We start from the raw sequence: 21458 nt of genomic DNA on the forward strand, positions 1-21458 counted from the left end.
TTGTGAAATGAAGCCAACTGACTGCAAGCTTTTTAGTCTGTGGTAAATTAACTAGTTGAGAAGAGGGAAAATAATAAACCACAAACACTGACTGAACATCATGTGCCATTTGAGTTCCAGACCCCGTCACCATCTTGCTATGTGCCTTTGGGGAAATAGCTTCTCCCTTTCACAGTTTTCTCATGGGTAACAAGAAGATACCAATGTAACCTATATCCTACCTATGAGGACAAGTATGAGGATTAAATATGTATGAAAGTCCTTTTTAAAAGTGCTATTATTAATTTGGAAAGAACACTGAATTTAAAGTCAGAGGACCTGGGTTCGCATCCATTTTTTTTAATTAGTACCTTGGGTCAGTCACTTAACCTCCTTTGGCCTCAGTTTCCTCATCTCTAAAATGGTGGGGATGGACTAGGTGACCCCTGAGGGTGCATAGAGCTCTAGATTTATGATCTTATTATCCTACCATTTATTACTTGTTATTGTCATTACCTGTTCTGCACGTAGTTGGTGCAGTGGAAAGAGCCCTGGACTTGGAGTCAGGAAGACTTAAGTTCAAATCCAGTCTCATAGTTTCATTAGCTATGTGACCCTAGGCACTGTCTGCCTCAGTTTCCTCTTCTGTAAATTAGGGATTATAATAGCACCTACTCCCCATGATTGTTGGAAGGATAAAATGAGATGTTTGAAACATGTTTTGTAAACTGTAAAACACTATAAAAACATTAATTATCTTCTTCCTCCTCATTATTATTACTACTGTTGTGGTTTTAACATGGCTTTAATTCATCTGTAATTCACTTTTTCCTGTTGTTTGAATGAATATCATTATGTTCCTGGGTTTTGTTGCTATTGTTCACTCATTTCAGTCTTGTTAGACTCTTCTTGACCCTATTTGGAGTTTTCTTGGCAAAGATACTGTGGGAGTTTGCCATTTCTTTCTCCAGCTCATTTTACGGATGAGGAAACCAAGGCAAACAGGGTTAAGTGACTTGCCCAGGATCACACAGCTAGTAAGTGTTTGTGGTCAGATTTGAAGTCAAGAAGATGAGTCTTCTGGACTCCAGGCCTGGCCCTCTATCCGCTGTGCCACCTAGCTGCCCTACAAAATAAAATACAACATATTAAAAGGTAACTTTTAAAATACAGGTATCAAAATATTAAAAAAAAAAACAAGGTCATGAAGGCCACCTTAAGACCCAACCCCTGATCTCTGTTTTCAGGGTGGAGTAGTTGAAGAAGGATCTGAGCTTGATTTGAAAGGGATTTCTCCTTTTGCCCTTGTAAACATTTGTAGTAAAGTAGCTTCGGGCTGATGAATTCACCAAAGAAAGAGTTAGGAATCCTCCCTCTGTCAGGCTCTCAGTCTTAGGATCACCATTCCAGAGCTGGAAGGGACCTGGGAGACTCTCCAGTGAGCACAACTCCCTCATTAGACCAAAGAAGCATTTAGTGGTCAACTGCCCAAAGTCACATAGGTAATATCAGAGGTCACATTTGAACCCAAAGCCAGTGGGTTTTTCCCCCACTATATCTCACTGCTTCTGTCTTGCTTAGCTCTAGCAGATTATCCAGTGATTGAGGCCCTTGAATGGGGACTTGGTTCTGAAGACTCATCCAGATCCTTAACATTTGGGTGCTTGTTGCCACCCTCTGCTTTCCATGCCCTGTTGTTCATTAATTTCCGCATTGTGTGTGCTGGGATTGGCCATACAGTATGTTAGCCCAAGGGGTGGGTATATCAGAAGGCCAGACAGCAAATGCCTGGGTATAACCTGGGGATTACTTTTGCCCTTTCTGGCTGTATTTATGGTGACTCAAGCTAAGCAGTCTTCATTTCATCATTAAAAAATAAAAACATTCATATTTTTTTGGAAACTAAGCAAATTAACTATTATTTAAAGTCTTCTTTGGGGCCCTTCAGCTTCCCTCTTTTCAAAAACAGATTAAGATCAACAAATGCTTTTTATAGCTGCCACTATGTACAAGGCCCTGAGCCAGGCACTATGGGAATATATTTTTTAAAAATTGAGAAAGCCACAGTATGTGTCATCACAAAACTTAATAGGAGGATGATTAAGACTTATGCACATGTCAGTTTACTAGCTGTGTGACCCTGGGCAAGTCACTGAACCTGTTTGCCTCAGTTTACCTATCTGTAAAATGAGCTGGAGAAGAAAATGGCAAACTACTCCTGTATCTCTGCCAAGAAAATTCCAAATGGGGTCACTAAGAGTCAGAGATGATTGAAAAGGAACAAAACAATGACAGCATGTCAATTTAGTACAGAATAGAATAATAGCTACAATTTATATAATGCTTTAAGGCTTATAAAACCCTTTACAAATATTAACTCATTTCATTCTCACATTCTCACATTATTATCTCCATTTTACAGACGAGGGACCTAAGGCTGACATGAAATGATTTGACAAGACTCACACATTATTAAGTGTCTGATACTGGATTTGAACTCAGGTCTTTCTGAGTCCACATCCAGTACTGTGCCATCAAACTGCATGAGAAATATATAGAAAGGCTATGACAACTGAAAAGAGGGAAGAGTTATGTTTGGTTAGAAGATCAGGAAAAGCTATGTGTAGCTGGTTAGCATTTTGTCTTGAAAAAATGGGTGATGGAAAAGAGGGAGGAAATTTAAGGATGGATATATTCTAATATTGAGGTAGGAAAGTGTAGGACCACTTCAAAAATGCTGCATCAGGTGGTTTGGCTGGTGCACGAGAGGGGCCTAGTGAGAGATAGATCCAGAAAGAAGGTAAGGGTAAGATTATGGAAGGCCTTCTCTTCCAGGCTGAGGAAGTTGAATTTTTCTTAATAGTCCAGGGAGAGCCAGGGCAACTAGTTGGCCCAGTGGAAAGAGTGCCAGGCCTAGAGTCAGGAAGACTTCTCTTCCTGAGTTCAAATCTGACCCTCGGACACAGATGCCTAGCTGTGTGACTGTAGACAAGTCACTTCACCCTATTTGCCTCAGTGCCTCATCTATAAAATGAGCTGGAGAAGGAAATGGCAAACCACTCCAATATCTTTGCCAAGAAAACCCCAAATAGGGTCATGAAGAGTCAGACATAACTGAACAACACCTCAACAACCATGGAGAGCCACTGAAAACTTTTAAGGAGGAGAGTGATATGATCTCAGTTTTACATTAGGAAGTTTGAGAGAGAGAGAGAGAGAGAGGTGGGAGGCAGGGAGAGTTGTTAGGATGCTGTTGCAATAATCCAGGGAGAAGTCTAAGTGACAGATAAAGAGGGCCTTGCACCTCTAAGTTAACTTAGTGACTCTGGTCATTGGGTATGCTTGAACAAACAAATCATTAACATTCAACAGCCGCTTCAGGTGCTTGCCTGCCCTGGTATTGCTGGGAGCAAGATGTAAACCAGAAGAGCTCATAAGGCAATTCTTGGTCATTGGCATCATTTCAGCATCTGCTCGGCATTTATGATTTATACATTTAATATAATTTAATATATATGATATATATAATATTATGTATTATATATAACATAACATATTATATAATTTATACATATAATAGTATAATTTACATATACGATATATAATATGAATGCTCAGCATTTATAATTACACCAATTTTAACTTTTATATACAAAGATGACACACATGACTCTAACCCTCAACCCCCCATCAGAGGGTTGTTTTAACTTTTATATACAAAGATGACACATATGAGTCATCTCCCCGACCTTGACCTCAACCCCCAGTCAGAGGGACACATGCTTTTTCTTCATTTCCTGGTAGTGGGGACTTGTGGTCCCTCACAGTCCATACTCTCTTCCCTTAGTTCTATTTGCAAGACAGGTGAGTCAGTAAGTCAATAAACATTTACCAAACTCCCAATTTATACTAGACACTGTGCTGAGTAGTATAAAGGAGGAATCGCTAAAAGACCTAAGGTCTAGCCCTGGCTTGCCACAAACTGTGTGACCTTGGAGAAGTGACTCAGCCTATCTCAGTTTTCCAACCGGACTGCATGAACTCTAAGGTCCCATCCCGCTGTAACATTCTAGTTTTCAAAGCCGACACAAGAATTAAACTGATGAGTTGGCCTTTAGCATCATGCTTTATCCTAACCTACCGCACAACTGCTCACATTACGCAGCCCTGCTAGAAAACTCTCATCAGCACAGAATTTATTCATTCATGCGTTGCTGTATGTCCTTTTCCTATGTGTCTTCCTTGTTTCCTAGTCATCTTATGTAGTTCTTAAGGCTAGGGATTTTAAATTACAATTTATATTTTTAAAATTAATTTATTTTTCATTTTCAACATTCACTTTTATAAGAGTTTGAGTTCTAAATTTTTCCCACTCTCCCCCCACGCCCCAGCCATGGCATGCAATCTTGTAGAGGCTATACATCCATGTACAATCATATTAAACACATTTCCACATTAGTCATGTTGTGAAAGAAGAATCAGAACAAAAGGGAAAAGCCATGAGAAAGAAAAAAAAGAGAAAATAGTATGCTTTGATCTGCATTCAGACTCCATAGCTCTTTCTCTGGATGTGGATAGCATTTTCCATCATCAGTCTTTTGGACTTGTCTTAGATCATTGCATTGCTGAGAAGAGCTAAGTCTATCAGAGTTGGTCATTGTACGATATTGCTGTTACTGTGTACAGTGTTCTCCTGGTTCTGCTCATTTCACTCGGCATCAGTTCATGTAAGTCCTTCCAGGTTTTTCTGAAATCCACCTGCTCATTATTTCTTATGGAACAATAGTATTCCATTACATTCATCACCACAACTTGTTTAGCTATTCCCCAATTGATGGGAATCCCCTCAATTTCCAATTCTTTGCCTCCACAAAAGGCCTGTTGTCAATATTTTTGTACATGTGGGTCCTTTCCCCATTTGTATGATCTCTTTGGGACATAGACCTAGAAGTGGTATTGCCAGATCAAAGAGTATGCACAGCTTCATAGCCCTTTGGACATAGTTCCAAATTGCTCTACACAGGCATTTATTAAGCACCTATTATGTTCTAAAGGGGAAGCTAGTTGGTACACTGGAAGGAACACTGAGCTTAGGATCAGGAAGACTCCTCTTGAGTTCAAATCTAACCTCAGACACTTACTAGCTGTGTGACCCTGGGCAAGTCCCAACCCTGTTTGACTTAGTTTCCTCATCTGTAAAATGAGCTGAAGAAGGAAATGGCAAATGACCCCAGTAGCTTTGCAAAACAAACAAACCCAAATAGGGTCACAGAGAGTTGGACCTGACTGAAATGGCTGAACACAAGTTACATTCTAAACTCTGAGGATAGAAAGATTACCTAGGAAATGGTCCTTGAGCTCATGAAGCATACTTCTAGAATGACTGATTTTTTAAAAATTTCCCATCAGGGTAGATCATTTGAAGTGGAATGGGAAAGCATATTTTAAATGCTTACTATGTCACAAGCACAGCACTGAGCACTTGAGACACAAATAGAAAATCCAGCCAGTCCATGGTCCTAAAGAGTTCCTCTCTTGTTTCCTACTTGGTACTCCACTTTTCTGTTTGATGTTAAAGAGGTGGGTTAAAAAAAAACTTGTGAAGAAAATGTATAAAGGAGAGTTTGTGCGAATATTTAGTACAAGATGCAGACATCAAGGGAGAAGGGACCTTAGGGGCCAACTAAAGTAACTTTCTCATTTTTACAGTGGAGGCAACATGCCTAGAGAGGCAAAATGACTCAGCTGATGTCATACTTATAATAAGTGGCAAAGATGGACTTTGAAGTGGGGTCCTGTAACCCTTAGTTCAGCATCCTTTCCACTGCAACATAGATTATAGGATCATAGATTTAGGACTGGGAGACTTCAGAGGCTGTCTAGTTCAACCCCACACTTTATAGATTAAAAAAAATAAGCTGGTGCCCACATAAGTAATTTATCAAAAGAAACACAGGTAGTCAGTAGCAAAGACAGGATTAGAACACAGACTCCTTGACTCTATATCCAGGCCTATTTTCTCTGTATTATGGAGATAAATTAGAATATCCCTCCTCCCCAAGCCCTATTTTTTTTGTTTCACTGCAGCCTAGAAATTTCTATTTGATAGTAGTAAAAGCTATAGATCAAGGTAACCATCTGTGATATGGCGTAGGCTGCCAAATCAAGTCAGTTGAGTTGGACGTCACCATCAACCAGTTGGAAATCCTTGTCATAGTGGACTCCACCCTTGAGAAAATCCAATATAGGAAAAGCTCCACATTTACAAGAATGATAAATTGGGGAGGGGAGAGGAGAGGAAAGATGTGATTTGATTTCATAAAAGGAGCCTTTCATTTACAAAAAAAAAGTTTTATTTTATTATTCCTTTAAATTGCTAGACCCACTGGCTCATCATCGCTGCCACTTACACAAGCTGTTTACTACAGGTTTTCTGAAACATACCTCTTGCATAAATCAAGGCACACCCACAGAGAAGTTAAGAAGTGGATGGTAATTAAGTTGCCCATTGGGTGTCTTGTCTGTGAATGATTGCTACCTTTCTGCATTTGGTCTATTAAATCCAGACCTTACAAGGCAGTTAGCTATCCCCATGACTTGTTGGAAAATTTGAGTAGCATTTTAATTGATCCAGACCCTCTAAATCAGAAGGTCTTAACTTTTTCTTTATCATTATCCCTTTTGGTAGTCTGCTACAGCCTGTATGGACCCCTGCTTAGACTGTTTTTAAATGCATAAGATAAAATATATAGGATTACAAAGGAAGCGAATTATATTAAAAGTTTATAAGGACACACACATACACTTTCACAGAACTCCTGCCTAGGATATCATTTAGTAAATTTTTAGTATTCAACAGAGGTAAATGGTACCTTTAGCTCCCAAATGTGGGTTACAAGGAAGATGTGTATGAATTTATATGTATGTATGGATGTGTGTATATTTGTGTAATTTTTTTAAAAGAGTGAATCCTCTCTTGTTTCCTATTTGGTGTTCCACTTTTCTGTTTGATGTTGAAGAGATGGGTTAAAAAAAAACCTGCTGATGTGTCTCTAGTTGTTATGAATGTGCCAGATGCTGGTTCTCTTAACACTTATCCTGTAGCATCTCCCCCACTTCCCCTTCACCTCTCATCATGGAAATACACAATGCTGGAGCACATGAGATATGTGATTTCCCCATCTCCCTCAAAACAAACAAGTCCAGAAAAAAAGCCACCCTACGATTTTTCTACGCTGCCACCACCACCAAATAGCTGTTTGAGGGTCTGTAAGCTCCATATTCTGAAATACTTTCAGATCTACTTGGTGATGAGGATCACACACCCCTCTCTCCCCTCTTAGTGAGGGAGCAATCTGGCACCTGGAAGGCTAACAAGTACAGATGCCCAGGTGGCATCGGGAATCTTTGCATTGTTTTGTAAACGTTAAAAGTCTTCCAGTTGTCATTGCTCACGCCTTAGAAACTTTTAAAGTTAAAGTGTGCTTTGGTAGTTTGAGTTTAGAGGATTATCTGATTAGATTTTTGTTTTGCCCCAGATTTGCTCTGTAGAGCTAGGTTAACTGGGGAGGGAAGACAGGGTGGGGTGTAAAGGATGGGGACAGGAGTGTGCTGGAGTTAGCTCAAACCAGTTTGAGAGCTGATGGTTACATTTTCAGTTTGAGCATTTACACCCCCTGAAATTGGCAAATGCTACAAATCAAATCTTGATTTATTATTTGGTTGACAATTTAGACTTGAGAAAAACATGGAGAATATGTTAATGATGCAAATTAAACATTAAAGTATATTGTGGGTAGAGAGCTTTTGGTGGTTCTTTTTTTGAGAACCAGCTGTTGAACAATTACCAGCATGCCCATGCTCATGGGTGGAGTTGAGCATAACCCTAGGCACCTTAGGCTAATTGGCACATAATGGCAAACATGGATATTTGAAAACTAAAAGCAAATTGTGTGGCGTCAAGGCAGAAGCCCTGCATCTAGAGTCAGAGGACCTTCTGCTTGCCTTTTATTTCTACAGTGGCAAAACTTCTCATTTTGTTTTTCCTTCCTCCTGTGGTTCTTTGTTATTATTGTTAAGGTTGTAAATATTTTGACAAGCAGCTTTATCTGCTTTCCCACTATAAGATGTCCTAAACTTTTTTCTGTAGAAGTCATCTGAGGATATGTGGGCTAAGTTTCACATAGGCTCATAGTGAGGGGTATGTTAGAAAACAATAACTCACTCTCCTGGGGGTGGGGCAGACTTTTAGATTTATATAAATTTATATAAATAAATAGCATACTTTTAAATTATGTCATATTATAAATTTATTATATGAAATTAATTAAATAATATTATATTAAATTTAAATAAATGGCATACTTTTAAATTATATTATAAATTTATTATATCAAATTAATTAAATTAATATTATATTAAATTTATATAAATAAACGGCATATTTTAAAATTTACTTTAGATGATCAATATTTTCTCCATCACTTTCTTAAGTCTAGATAATCAGGTTAACAATAAATCAAGACCTGATTTGTAGTATCGCTGATTTCTCCGGAGGTGTGCTGAAAAATTTAACCATCTGATTCTCAGGAGCTGCTTTGAGTTTACCCTGCTAAGCCTCTAATTCATAGACCTATAGCTGGAAGGGACCCCAGAGATGGTAGAGCTCAAAATAATGTCATCTATCCATGACTTGGACTATGTTAGCCTTTTCTTTCCTCTTTAGGGTTTCCACATTGGTAAGTGTCAAACAGAAAGGTTAATGTATAAGAGATTTGTAAAAGATAGGGAGCTATAATCATCTTTAGCCCATTCTGAAATAAAGTAATCATGTTTATTGCTAGTGTTCATGGCAGGTCTCCAGGTGCTGGCAACATGAATTTTCTTGGCCATAGCCATGAATGAAGGATTTTTACTAAGGAATGGAGTTGTTGTAATATGTGGTGGTAGAACAGTCACACTGAGGAAATCATAGAGCTTTTGAAAGATTAAAGTTTATTAAAAGAACTACCATGATTACAACAATGTAAAAGGAAAAAGGAAGCCATACTCTGAGTAATTCCAATAGCCAGTCATGGTTCCAGAGATAGATAATGAAGCAGCAACCTCCCTCCTCTTGGCAGAGAGGCGAGGAACAATAGGGACAGAGTGTTGTACACATTGTTACACAATCACTGTGTATTACTTTTGCCAAATTGTTTTCCTTTGTTCCAAGGAAAGTTTCAATTTGTTGGGGGGATGGAGCATGAAGTGTTATATCAGAAAAGACTATTGTAAAAAGACATCAAATGATTTAAAAAATATATCTCTTAGTCCATGAAGCGGACCTGTTTGTTAGACTTTTGGTTATGTCAAAGTCAAATCTCTGCTACCTAGTATCAGAGTCCAAAGAGTCTGAATCCCAAATAGAGACCTGACACCAGATAGACAGGTCTCTGCTGCCTAGGCCAAGACTTCAGAAAGATGAAGGGGAGAGAAGAAGGAAAGGGAGCCTTGGCCATAAGTATACTCTTACGAGGTCTGAACTAGGGGTTTCATTTTCCCTATAAGAAATAGACACTTTATCGTTTAGTCATTTTCAGTTGTGACTCTGGTGACCTCTTTTGGGGCTTTCTTGGCAAAGATACTAGAGTGGTTTGCCATTTCCTTCTCCAGTTCATTTTACAGATGAGGAAACTAAGGCAAACAGGGTTAAGTGATTTGCTCGGGGTTACTCAGCTAATAAGCATCTCAGGCCCAGATCTGAGCTCAGGAAGAGGAGTCTTCCTGACTCCAGACCTAGCCAGCACTCTATCCACTGTGCCATCTAGCAGTACAGTTACACTATTAAAACTTAAAACTTCACTAAGACTTTTGGGGGCACCCTGTATATCAGTGTTTTAGCAACGGATAACATAAAGTTAGTTATTGGGTAATGATGACATTTCATATGAAATGAAGCCAAGATTCAATGAGGAGATCCTATTTAAGAGACTTCAGAGATAAAGGGGATGAAAAATACGAAAATGAACTGGCAATGGTATATGCTAAACTATCAAAGGGTTGAGGGTTTTGCCTTGCTTGGTCATTTTTTAGTCATGTCCAACTTCTTGTGACCCCATTTGGGGTTTTCTTGGCAAAGACACTGAAGTGGTTTGCCATTTTTTAGTTCTGGTTAGCAATGATATCTTAGTGCCATAGATCTAAAGCTTAAAGGAACCTCAGGATGTTTAAGAATTTGTTTTTTATTTTTTGCAGGCAGTTGGGGGTTAAGTTACTTGCATGTTTCACATAGCTGGTAAGTGTCTGAGGCCATATTTGAACTCAGGTCCTCCGGACTCCAGGGCTGGTGCTCTATCCACTGTGCCACCGAGCCATCCCGGGACATTTAATTTAACGTCTTTGACAGATGAATAAACTGAAGTCCAGGAAGATGAACTGACTTGTCCAAACTCACACAAGTAGCAATCATCAAAGGTAGGATTTGAACTCTAGAGCCAGTGACCTGTCTACTGTACTAAGATACCCACCAACAATATCTTCTTGGTCATTCAGAATAACATTCCTTCTTATAATCAGTGCAGACCACATTAAGGGGTTAACAATCTCACTTTAATCCAGCATACAAATGTCATTCACTTAGTTCAGGAGGAAAAGCCAGCACCCTGAACTTCAGAGCAAATACAAATGAATTACAAACATACACTATAAACAGACAAAATACAAACCAACATCTGGGTTAGCAAAGCCGGGGGGGGGGGGGGAGCAGTTACTACGGCTTGCCCAGAGTCACTTGCCACTCTTCCAGTGAGTGAGAGCCCCCAAACAAAACGCCTGAGTTTCTTCAAAGCTAGGGGGCTCTTACCAATGGCTGCCCAGAGTCTCCACATCAACACTTCTCCATGAGTGGGCCCCAGACAGAATGCTAACCTTTAAGTTTTTATATCTTGTTTAGGGCCCAAAGGATTCGCACCTAATCAGCAAGAGGGTGTGAGCCTGGGGCTTTGCACTTAGTAAGGCTTAATCAAAGGCATTTGATTACTTTAGCATTTCTAAAAGAGAAAACAGTAAAAAAAAGTCCCATCTTAACTACCAATACAATCAGTTATATTAACATTTTGTTGTTGATGGTGACTTTTCCATTATATAACACGTGTTCTTTTATGAAGCTTTATGACATGTGTGCCTGCTAATTTTTAGTGCTATCTTTGCCCCTTAACATATGAAAGAAAAATCAAGGCTTAGGGGATCCATTTCAGTGCATTTTCTAAAGATTATTGTATCAAATATGCCAAAATGAGAATTGTATTAACTTCCCAAGTTTTGGTTGCTTTTTTAAAAAAAAATTATTTATACTGTAGACATAGGTTCAAAGATCTAGACCTCAGAGACTATCTAGTGTAACCTCTTGATTTTTATAGTTAAGGAAACTGAGATGCATCAAGGTTTAGTGACTTGTCCAGGTTATACAAGGAATAAATGTCAGAGGCAGTATCTGAACCTAGGACTGCTGGCTCCCAGAGCCAGTCTTCTTTCCAGGCATCTGAATTGTCCAAATCCATAAATCTCTTTACAGGCACTCAGACTCTTCAGTGTTCCAACCTTCTCATTAAAAATAAATTTGTAATTGCCTTATGAGGCTGGTAAAAGTTTGGCAGAGGGCTATAACTTTTCTTCTAAGGAAAAGAAAGCCAACATTTAAGATTCCTTGTCTCTTAGGTCTTAGAGTTCAAGTCTGGAAATGCTAATTAGTAACTTCTCCCCAGAGATCTTAATTGCCCATATAACAAAGGAAGGTGGAATCTAAGGAAACAAGCATCTCTGACAATTTATAATAGAGCTTTGGTATGGAGTTTAGTCTCTCATTTGCATAAAATGGGAGGTGTTTAGTTAGGAGGCATTGCCTGGTCTCAGGGCACTGTGAAAATGAAAAAATGTGGTTAGAGACATTGTGTATTTCCTCAAACACTTTATAGTTTAGTTGGTTGAGGGTGGGGTGGGGGAAGATAATATAAAAATCAACTTGAGGAAATTTACATTGATAAATGTTTATGTGCGAGGAGTAGTCAGACCTAGGATTTCATCACCATCCTCCCCAGTGGAAACTCCTGATCCATAGATTAGTCTCATAGAATTGACTGGGGCATCAAATGGGCCAGTTTGTGTCAGAGGCTGCATTTAAACTCTGATCTTCTGCAGTCCCAGGCTTACCCTCTCTACCCTCTGTGAGCCTGTCTCTGCGAAATCATATATACTCAGCAATACTATGGAACACTTTTTTTTTCTTTTTTCGGCCTGGACCTATGATTTCCTTGATGAGAGAACTCCCTTTCCCAAAGTACATTGACAACAATTCTGCAACTCTTGGTCTCAAGTGTTGCGTTGAGAAATTAAGTGATGTCCAGCCAGGTAAGTGAAAGAGGCTGCACTTGAACCTTGAGGTTCCTGGCTATGAGGTGAGCTCTCTGTCTACTTCAAAACACTGCCTCTCTTTAGGGAAGAGACTCAGGGAAATCTCTGAGACAGGAAGAAAGGACAAGACCCCTAAAGGGCAGCGCTAAAAGCTTTTTTCCAGAGGAGCTCCTGCCTGTTCTATATTTTTCCATAAAAGTATGCTTTCAGGGCATCATTGGTAAGACTGAAAGCAGGCATTACAAGTTTATCAGGAGAGTAACACTGTAGATAGTTGCTGGGAGCAAAGTCATAATTGCACCTTGTACAGGGTGTCCCAAAAATCGTAGTGCAGTTTTTTAGCCTTAATAACTTAGAAGAAAAGACTCTGTTAAGCTTTGATAACTTAAAACTACACTAAGACTCTTGGGACAACCTGTAGCCTAGGAAACAAATATTTATTAGGTATCTGTTCCAATGTACTATACAGAGGTGAGAGACAGATATGTACCAGTCACTGTGCTAAGCACTTTTCAAATATTATCCCATTTGATCCTCTTACCAACCCTGGGAGGCAGATGCTATTTATTATGATCCCTATTTTACAGTTAAGGAAACTGAGGTAGCCAGAGATTAATTGACTTGCCCAGGCTCACGCAGCTAGTAAGTTCTGAGGTCAGATCTGTACTCAGGATTTCTCAGCTCCAAGTCCAGCACTCTATCTACTGTGCCACCTAATTGCTTCTAAAGGGAGAGCAAATGGTCACAAAGCAGGAATTCAATAAAGACTTGATCATCTCTCCAGCTCTGCCTTGGGCACACCAACTTTGGTGGGTAGAAGCATGCTCAAATAGATGCCATGACACAGAAGTGTGTCCTGGATCCTCTTCTGAGCTGTTTGGAAATGTTGATCAAGGCAGAAGAAGAAAGTTGAGGGGAAGGGAAGAAAATACATTAAGTTTACACCCTAACATAATACATTGGCCTGAATTACCATTCCTAGACAAATATTGTGGTCAAGATATTTTTTAAAAATGCTTCGTCGTGTGCTCTATTTCCACCCCCTCTCGATACCTATAGCATTTGACCTTATTCTTACAACCAGTCAAGAAGTCAGTAAGTATTTTTAGGTGCTTAATATGTACCAAGCACCATGCTAAGTGCTAGGGATAAAAAAGAAAAAGAAAGAAAGGCAAAGTCAAACTTCCAAAGGCTGAGGGGTTTTAATTCCCAACCTTTTTTGTTTGTCTGAATTTTTGTCCTAATCTCCCAGGGAAAGGTTTCTAAAACCCTATCTATGCTCCCAAGCATGGGAACTGCAGCTGATATTTCATTGGCAAATGGCTGAGTTTCAGATTGAATTCCTCTGGTTAGTTGCTTTCATTTCTTCTTCTTCTTGGGGTTGTTATTGTATTTTTCTTGTTATTGTTATTTATTTTGCTTTTTGTAACCACTATCACTACCCCCCCCATGATTTTTCTGCACTACCCCCAAAATAAAAGCCCTTTCTTGTAAAAGAGAAGTATAATCAAACAAAAAAAATCCCATATTGACAATATTTGAAAATGTATTCCTCATCCTCCACCTCTACTCTGTCATCTCTCTGCCAACAGGAGGAAGAGATCCTTCATCATTAATCTTCTGGAATTGTGATCATTCGTTGCTTTAATCAGACAGTCACTTTCTTGATATCCAGTCCAAGAAACGTTTCTTTAAAATGCCTTCAGTGTGCTAGGCACTGTGAATAGAAAGATAAAATGAGAAGTAGTTTATGCCTTCTATTCTTCCCGGTGGAACTGAAGGATAAGCTTAAGTGATCATTTGAGGTAGACAAGGGAAGATTAACAGTTAAAGGAATCAGCATAGCCTGAGAGCTTGAAACTTGAAAAAAAAACAACCTAGGGATTCTTTTTTCCCCCACATTTATTTTATTTTATTTCATTTATTTATGGAATAAAAGAAGCATTTCCATAACATAGTATAATAAATGAAAGAGATTACACATGAAACTGCAAAACTATTTTGTACAACTTGCTATTCCTTTAAAATATATACTAAAATTAGCATTTAATTTTTTTCTTTTTTTTCCCTCCCCATCCTAGAGAGGGCTACCATTAGACATAAGTAGGTGTATGTACATAAAATTATTCTATACATGCTTCTAGGGAGTCTAAGTGGTGGAAGTGAAGGTAGAATGCATTACACACATGGAAGATACTATGTGCAAAGGTATTATACAGAGGTGAGAGACAGAGGACAACTTCAGGTATTAGTAAGTAGAGTAGTTTGGCTGGAATTGAGAGAAGAACCTGGAAAGATAGACTGGGGTGAGGTTGTAAAGAGTTTTAAATATCAAGCCGAGAGTTTGTATTTTATCCTAGAGACAATCAGTAGCCACTGAAGAAGGTCCTTGAGTATGGAAGCCCATGTCATGGTCAGGAAGCAGAGAATGGAACAAAATGGAACTGAGACCAAAAGAACCAAGCTAAGAACAAGCCAAACAACTGAGACCAAAACCCAAGGAAACACACTGATATTCAGGTGGTGAGCCCTCCACTGAAGTGAATCCAAGTAATAAGTTTCTTTTTTGTTTTGTTTTAACAGAGTCATAAACCAAAGCAGAGTTCTAGAGTGGGAGTGTAGGCATTGAGTGAAAATGATTGTCATAGAAAAACAAAAGGCAATTTTAAAGTTTAAAAAAACTTTTAAAAAAAGAGCTTGCTTTGTTCTTCATTTGGGAAGGGAGAGAGGAGAGTGAAAGAAAGCAGATTTTCATTCATTGAAAAAAACCCTTAGTTTTTCTTTTAAAAAGAGCCTACCCCTGCAAGTCCAAATTCAAATGCTGCTTCTTTGATTTGCTCTCTTTCCTTCCCATACTCAGAAACTCTCTTTCCTTTCTTGAGCCTCACAGAGCCCTATCTTATGCTCTCATATACTATTTTACATTCTAGTTGTTGCATACTTATTTTGTAGAATTCTATATTTTTCCATATCACTTGCTAAATTGTAAACTATGAGGGTGAAGACTTTTGTCTTAATTTTATTTAAATCTGCCTTAACTTCTTTGCAGATATCAGGCATGTTCTTTGAATGAATGTGTGATTTGCAATAAGCCAGATAATTTAGCTACAATTCTAATAATAACTAAAATCAATGAAAGAGTCTTTCAATGAAGATAAGTGAGACAGTGGAGAGGATAGAGGGGTTGATCTTCTAGAGAACATGGGATGGAATGTGGTCATTTTGCATGTAGAGGACTTTGTCTTGGCAAGTAAAAAGGCTGCGTCTTCATACGGAATGAAGGAAGAGAAAGAAGTAAAAGACATTGGAGCGATGTGAGATGAGAGGGAGGATGAAAGAGAGAGCTCTTGTTGAGTGGCCTCAGTTGTTTGGTTTTGTTTTTTTTTCAGTGAAAAGTTGAGGAAAAAAATCAGGCCTCAGACATCTGACACACTTACTTGGTGTGTGACATTGGGCAAGTCACTTAACCCCAATTGCCCTGCCTTCCCCCTCAAAAAAAAAGTAAAAATAAAAGTTGAGGAAAGGTTTGCCACTGCAAAGGTGGGAGCTGGAGGGAGCCACAGGAGGTTTCAGGAGTGATTAAAAGGCGTCAAACAGACACTATGGTTAACATGGGATAGTGAATCAATCAGGCAAGTATAAAATTATTGACTTGTCTTGAAGTTGTAGTGGACCCAATCACAAGGTATTATGATTTTTCGCCAACTTTGTCAGCAGCTCATGTGAAGAAACAAAGATGGCACACGGTGGGAATAATCCAGGATTGAGGCTTGGTAGAACAAGATTGTCAACGGGATAAGGGGAGCAAAGGAGTAAAGAGAAGATGGTATAAATTTGAACTAGTTTACTGAGGAATCAAGATGGGGAAGTGAGGAGAGTGTAGCCAGTGTAGGAGTAATGGCCTGGGAAAGAAACAGAATGGTGAAGGGATTAGAGGTTGTGGTGAGGACAAAGAACAGGGTTTTAGGGTTGCAAAGCAGAGGGAATGGTGGAATGGTATCAGATTATGATCAGATGAAGGAGTTTCAGAGTTTATGAATACAGGAAGTGATGGATTTGTGGCCCATGATAAAATCAAAGGTATGACCATCTTCATGTGTGGCTGAAGTTGGGGTGGGGAAGAGGTGGTCAAAGGAAATGAGTTGAGAAATCAGGAGTTTAGGGTGTTTGAGGTAGCATCAGTATGTATGTTGAAGTCCTCTAGTATAAGGGTAGGAGTTGGGGATGGGAGAAAGACTGAGAACCAGGTACTGAGTTCACTGAGGAAAGATGGAAGCTAAGGTCTATAGATAATAGCTACCAGAATCTTTTTGGGTGATCAATATGGGTGATATGAGGCAGGAGGTATAAATCTCAAAAGAAAAGAGGCTACTGAATGATGTTGCTAGAGGGAGATCCATGAAGTGGAGATGTGTCACAAGTGAAGGGATATGGTATGAGTAAAGAAGCAATAAAGGTTGCCTTGGCTCAGGCAAGCTAACTGCTGTGCCCTTTGGGTGTCTGGAGGGAAGGCTTAGAAGGCCCTTAGGTAAGGTGCCTGCTGTCACCCTTTATTCTTTGGACTTTGTCACCATGTCCTTTCTAGGGGCCCCTTTTCAGTCTCCTTTTATGTATTATCCTATTAGAATGTAAGCTCTCTAAGGGCAGAGACTGCCTTTTAGCTCCTGTTTCTATTCCTAGAACTTAGCATTGTATCTGGCATTTAGTAAAAGCCTAATAAATGCTTCTTGACTAGACACAGGATTTTTTTTTCAAAACATGGTTTTACTGGAAAAAAAATAAAGTAAGCTATACTAAATCTTTGTTCCTCCTCACTTTCCACATGACACTTATGGTTCAGACCATAAAACCCCAACATCACATGCCTGTGTCATTGCTGCCACATTAGGTGAACTTGGTCCCCTTTACCCTCCTACTTTCTTGAATGATCCCACGACCAGGGACTTCCCTTTCTGAGATAAGGCAGAGAACCATCAAAATAACATAACAAGTACTTGAGAGTGGAAAGAACCCTCTAGCCTGCACTGTTTTAATTTTTTAAAAAAAGTCACACCAAGTTTTGTTTTTTCTCCTTTTTCTCTTCTTTCTTGGCATCACCCTTTTTCCTTATCTTTGTCTTTCTCCATGTCATCTCTCCTCTCCTTTTTGCTCTCCTTTTCCTGCCACCTCTTTCTTCTTTGCATCCACATTGGCAATCTGTTTGTTGATAAGGCTATGCCAGGCAACCACTAGGAACATCAGTGAGGCCAAGTCCACCACCACCATTCGGTCATTGGTCTTCAGGGAAAATGCCTTGACAAATACTTTCAGATCGACATCAGGCAACAGATGGAAGACATCCTGCAGCTGGCAGATTATCAGGTGATTGGTCAATAACTTGTCCGTTGCCACTTTCTCCAGGTAGCACCTGATGTCCAGAAGCTTGGAGTTCAGTCCCTTTGAGCCATGAACCTGATTCATGATATGCTGAGAAAGGGTGCCCACTGTGGTATCTTTGATGCCTTTAATGACAGTAACACTGATCATGGACATCTGGAAACTGAGTCACGAAGAATAGCGTGGGAGCTGAAGCTGGAGCTGAAGATAAAGGGCTTGGATTAGGGCCTTGGCTTTGCTACTTAAAATTTTTATCACCTCCGCAAGTCCCTTAACCTCCCCAAATCTCAGTTTCCTCTTTTGTAAAATGAGATTGAACTAGATAATTTATTTCTAAGGTCTCTTTCAGCCCTAAATTCTAGGATCATGATAATACTTGCATGACGTACTTCAAAGTACTGTTGTGAAGAAAGTATTTTGCAAAGTTAAAGATAATACATGTAAAAGTTAATTTTTATCTAAAGGTCATATGACTTATCTGATAAGAAGCAAATCAAATTCAGTAACTCATTATCTCCCACTTCTAAAAAGTGCTGCATCAGTGGGATGCCGAAGCTTAATTAGGTAATAGAATTACAACCAGCCAAAAGGAGTCTTAACAATTGTAGCTTTTCAAACATAAGAGCCACACAAATATGAAGTATTCAAATCAGACTCGCTAGGCTACAAAATAAACAAATGACTCCTAGAAAAAGAAAAATACATGGAGAAACATGGCTATGCTGTGTTTCAGGCAAATGGTAAGAAGCAGGGGGCATAGTGGAAAGGAGATGGGGCTCAATCCTGTCTTGTGATCTCGAGCAAGTCCTTCACCTCCCTGAGCCTCAGTTTCCCCTCTGGAAAGCACAGGCTTGAGCCAGATGGCTTCTGAGGCACCTTCCTTTCAATGTTCAGTCTGCGCCTCTCTGATAGTCACAACCTTGTTCTGCCCTGCAGCAGCCATGACCCGACAGAACCTGGTTTCAGGTGCTCTTCTACTCTCACTTCTGCTTCCTCTGCTCTGAGTTCACTGGTCATGTGCTCAAATGTCTTGGAGGTCCGAGTTCCCTCATCATGAACTTCTTCAAGGGAAATACATGCTTCTGCGGGCAGCCCCAGGTCCTTTCACTTCACATCAGTGATCAACAGTACTGAGTTAGGACAGTATCTTTTCATGAGTTCATTGATGGCAGTGCCATTCTTGTGTAGCTTTGTGCCTATATGGTATCTCCTAACTATTCTTTCTCTGGCATTGACCTACTCAAACATGCCATACATATTTTCCAAATAATGGTGATCAAGAAACCAAACTGAGTCATCTTTGTCATCTTCATCAAAAGGGACAGCAAAATTGTTGGATACACGGAGTACTTTTTTCTGCCGTGACCCCAAGAGCACACCGACAACATGTTTTTAATTTCCCACCTTTCCTATTAGCATGCACATCAATAACCATGTGAGGTAGGTGCTATGAGTGTGACCACCCTCTCAGACAGAGGTTGAAAGACTGGCCCAGGGTCACACAGCCAGCAAGTTTAGCAGTCGGAATTTGAACCTAATACCCTTTCCTCCTAGGTAGGGGCTCTGGGGATGGGGGTGTGTGTGTCGCAGAAATGCAAAAAACTTTCTGGGGCAGAAGGCTGTGGGCCATAGGAAGCAGCCTGGGACAAAGTGGCTCCTGAGGCCAGGCAGGCCAAGTGGCCTACATGATTCAGTCTCAGCCACCGCTGCCACCAGCCTAGGCCTCAGCCCTTCCATCTGTCTGCCTGCAAGCTGGACTGGTTCAAGTGACCCAACACACTGAGCAGCACCAGGGGATGAACCACAAGCTTCTGTACCACCAGCTCCTGCATTATGCTGTCCCTAATCCCATCTCCCGGCAAAGGTTGACAGAACTCAGAGCTTCCCCTCAGGTTGGCAAACTCCTGACTCTGACTCCTGACATAGGATTCTTAAATTTGTGTTCCTTCAGTGGTGAAAGCAAATTTTCAAGTCACTAGGATATATACTAACAACCATTCTGAAATATTATATGATTTGTACATATAGAAGGTATAGCTCTAATACTCCCCCTTCCTTTAGAAAAACCCATAAAAACCTCCAACTAAAGAGTGGCTTGAGAGTTCTTACTTTCACTGTTCAAGCTCTCCCTTCCTTCCTTCTTCCCATCCTTCCTCCCTTCCTCCCTTCCTTCCTCCCTTCCTTCCTTCCTTCCTCCCTCCCTCCCTTGCTTCTGTGTGGGTCAAAAGACCACAGACTCAAGTAAAAAAAAAACAGAGGTGTCTCGGCTTTTCAAGGCAGAAAAAAAACAAACCAGAAACTTTATTTGATCAAGTCTCAGAGAATTGGGCATCTCTCACTACCAGGTCAGAGATAGCAGTGAAGAGAGGCGAGGAAGAGAAGGCAAGTAGGGAGATATATACTCTTGTACAAACAATTCTAAGAAATCCCACCCCAGAGGCTGGACCCCCGTCCCCATTTGCGGAGACAAGTAGCCTCACAATCTAACCAGGAATAAGTTTTTACCCAATACAAGCACAGAAACTAAAGAATTACCTTATAGGGAAACTTTAATGCTAAGGTGGCCATTTTTAAGTAGGCTAGGGGAGGGGGAAGAGGGGAATATCACCTGGTTTCCCCGAAATCATATGATTTACAGGAAAACAAAACTTAGGCCTGGTGAGGTTCGCATCCTAACTAAATTTGTACTATTTCTATTTGAATATTGCCTTGCATGAGTTATTCATAGGGAAGCTTTCACAATCTTGTATTCCATTCACAGCTGAGGTGACATCTATAAATCTAAAGAAGGGGGAGAAAGACATTCCTAAAGGCTAAATAATCAGATTCCCACAGACTCAAATTTATCCCACTTCCCTTTTCTCTAAATATTGATTCTCAAACATTTTAGATATAAATACATATATACATATTCTCTGTGAAGTCTTCACACTTTATTCTCTCACTACCTCACATCCTTCCTTCCTTCCTTCTTTTCTTCCTTCCTTCCTTCCTTCCTTCCTTCCTTCCTTCCTTTCTTCCTTCCTTCTTTTCTTCCTTCTTTCCTTTTTTCCTTTCTTCCTAACCTCTCTTCATTCCAGTGCTTTCCCTCTTTAAATTATTTCCTAACTTTTGTGGGCATCTAGGTGGTACAGTGCAGTGGATAGAGCACCGGGCCTAGAGTCAAGAAGCTCTGAGTTCAAGTCTGGCCTCAGACACTTACTAGCTTATGTGACCCTGAGCAACTCAACCTCTTTTTGCCTCAGTTCCTCATCTGTAAAGTGGGGACACAGTGGAGAAAGAAATGGCAAACCACTCCAGTATCTTAGCCAGGAAAAGCCCATGGGCGAAGTCCACAGAGTCTTGTACACTTGGACACAACTCAAAAACAAGAACAAATTATCCTGTACATAGCTTGCTTTGTATATATGTGTTTGCATGCTGTCTTCTCCATTAGATTGTGAGCTCCTTGAGGGCAGGGATTATCTTTTGCCTCTTTTGGTATCCCCAGCCCTTAGTACAATGCTTGGCACATGGTAGGTGCTTAATAAATGATTGATATGAGGCATTCTGAAATTCACGGACTCACAGAATTTCAGAATAAGAAGGGACCTCAGCAGCCATCCAGTCTGATGCTCACTATAATATACAGGACAAATTGTCATCCAGCCTCTACTTGAAGACTTCTAAGGAGTAGGGAACTCACCACCTTTCCAGGTAGCCTATTCCTCTTT

The 21458-nt window shown here is 40.0% G+C and overlaps 1 protein-coding gene and 1 pseudogene across 1 annotated transcript in view; one reads left to right on the forward strand and one right to left on the reverse strand.

The window, feature by feature from the left end:
- Positions 1–10373: 10373 nt before the first annotated feature.
- Positions 10374–21458, forward strand: part of PLA2G7 (phospholipase A2 group VII) — a 56929-nt gene continuing 45844 nt past the window's right edge. The window contains exon 1 of the mRNA XM_036768879.1: positions 10374–10434. The gene's annotated coding sequence lies outside the window, so the exon portion shown is untranslated. The remainder of the gene's footprint in view (positions 10435–21458) is intronic.
- Positions 17438–19577, reverse strand: LOC118858376 (annotated as a pseudogene).

Source organism: Trichosurus vulpecula, chromosome 7 (genome assembly GCF_011100635.1).
Source record: "Trichosurus vulpecula isolate mTriVul1 chromosome 7, mTriVul1.pri, whole genome shotgun sequence".
NCBI lineage: Eukaryota > Metazoa > Chordata > Mammalia > Diprotodontia > Phalangeridae > Trichosurus > Trichosurus vulpecula.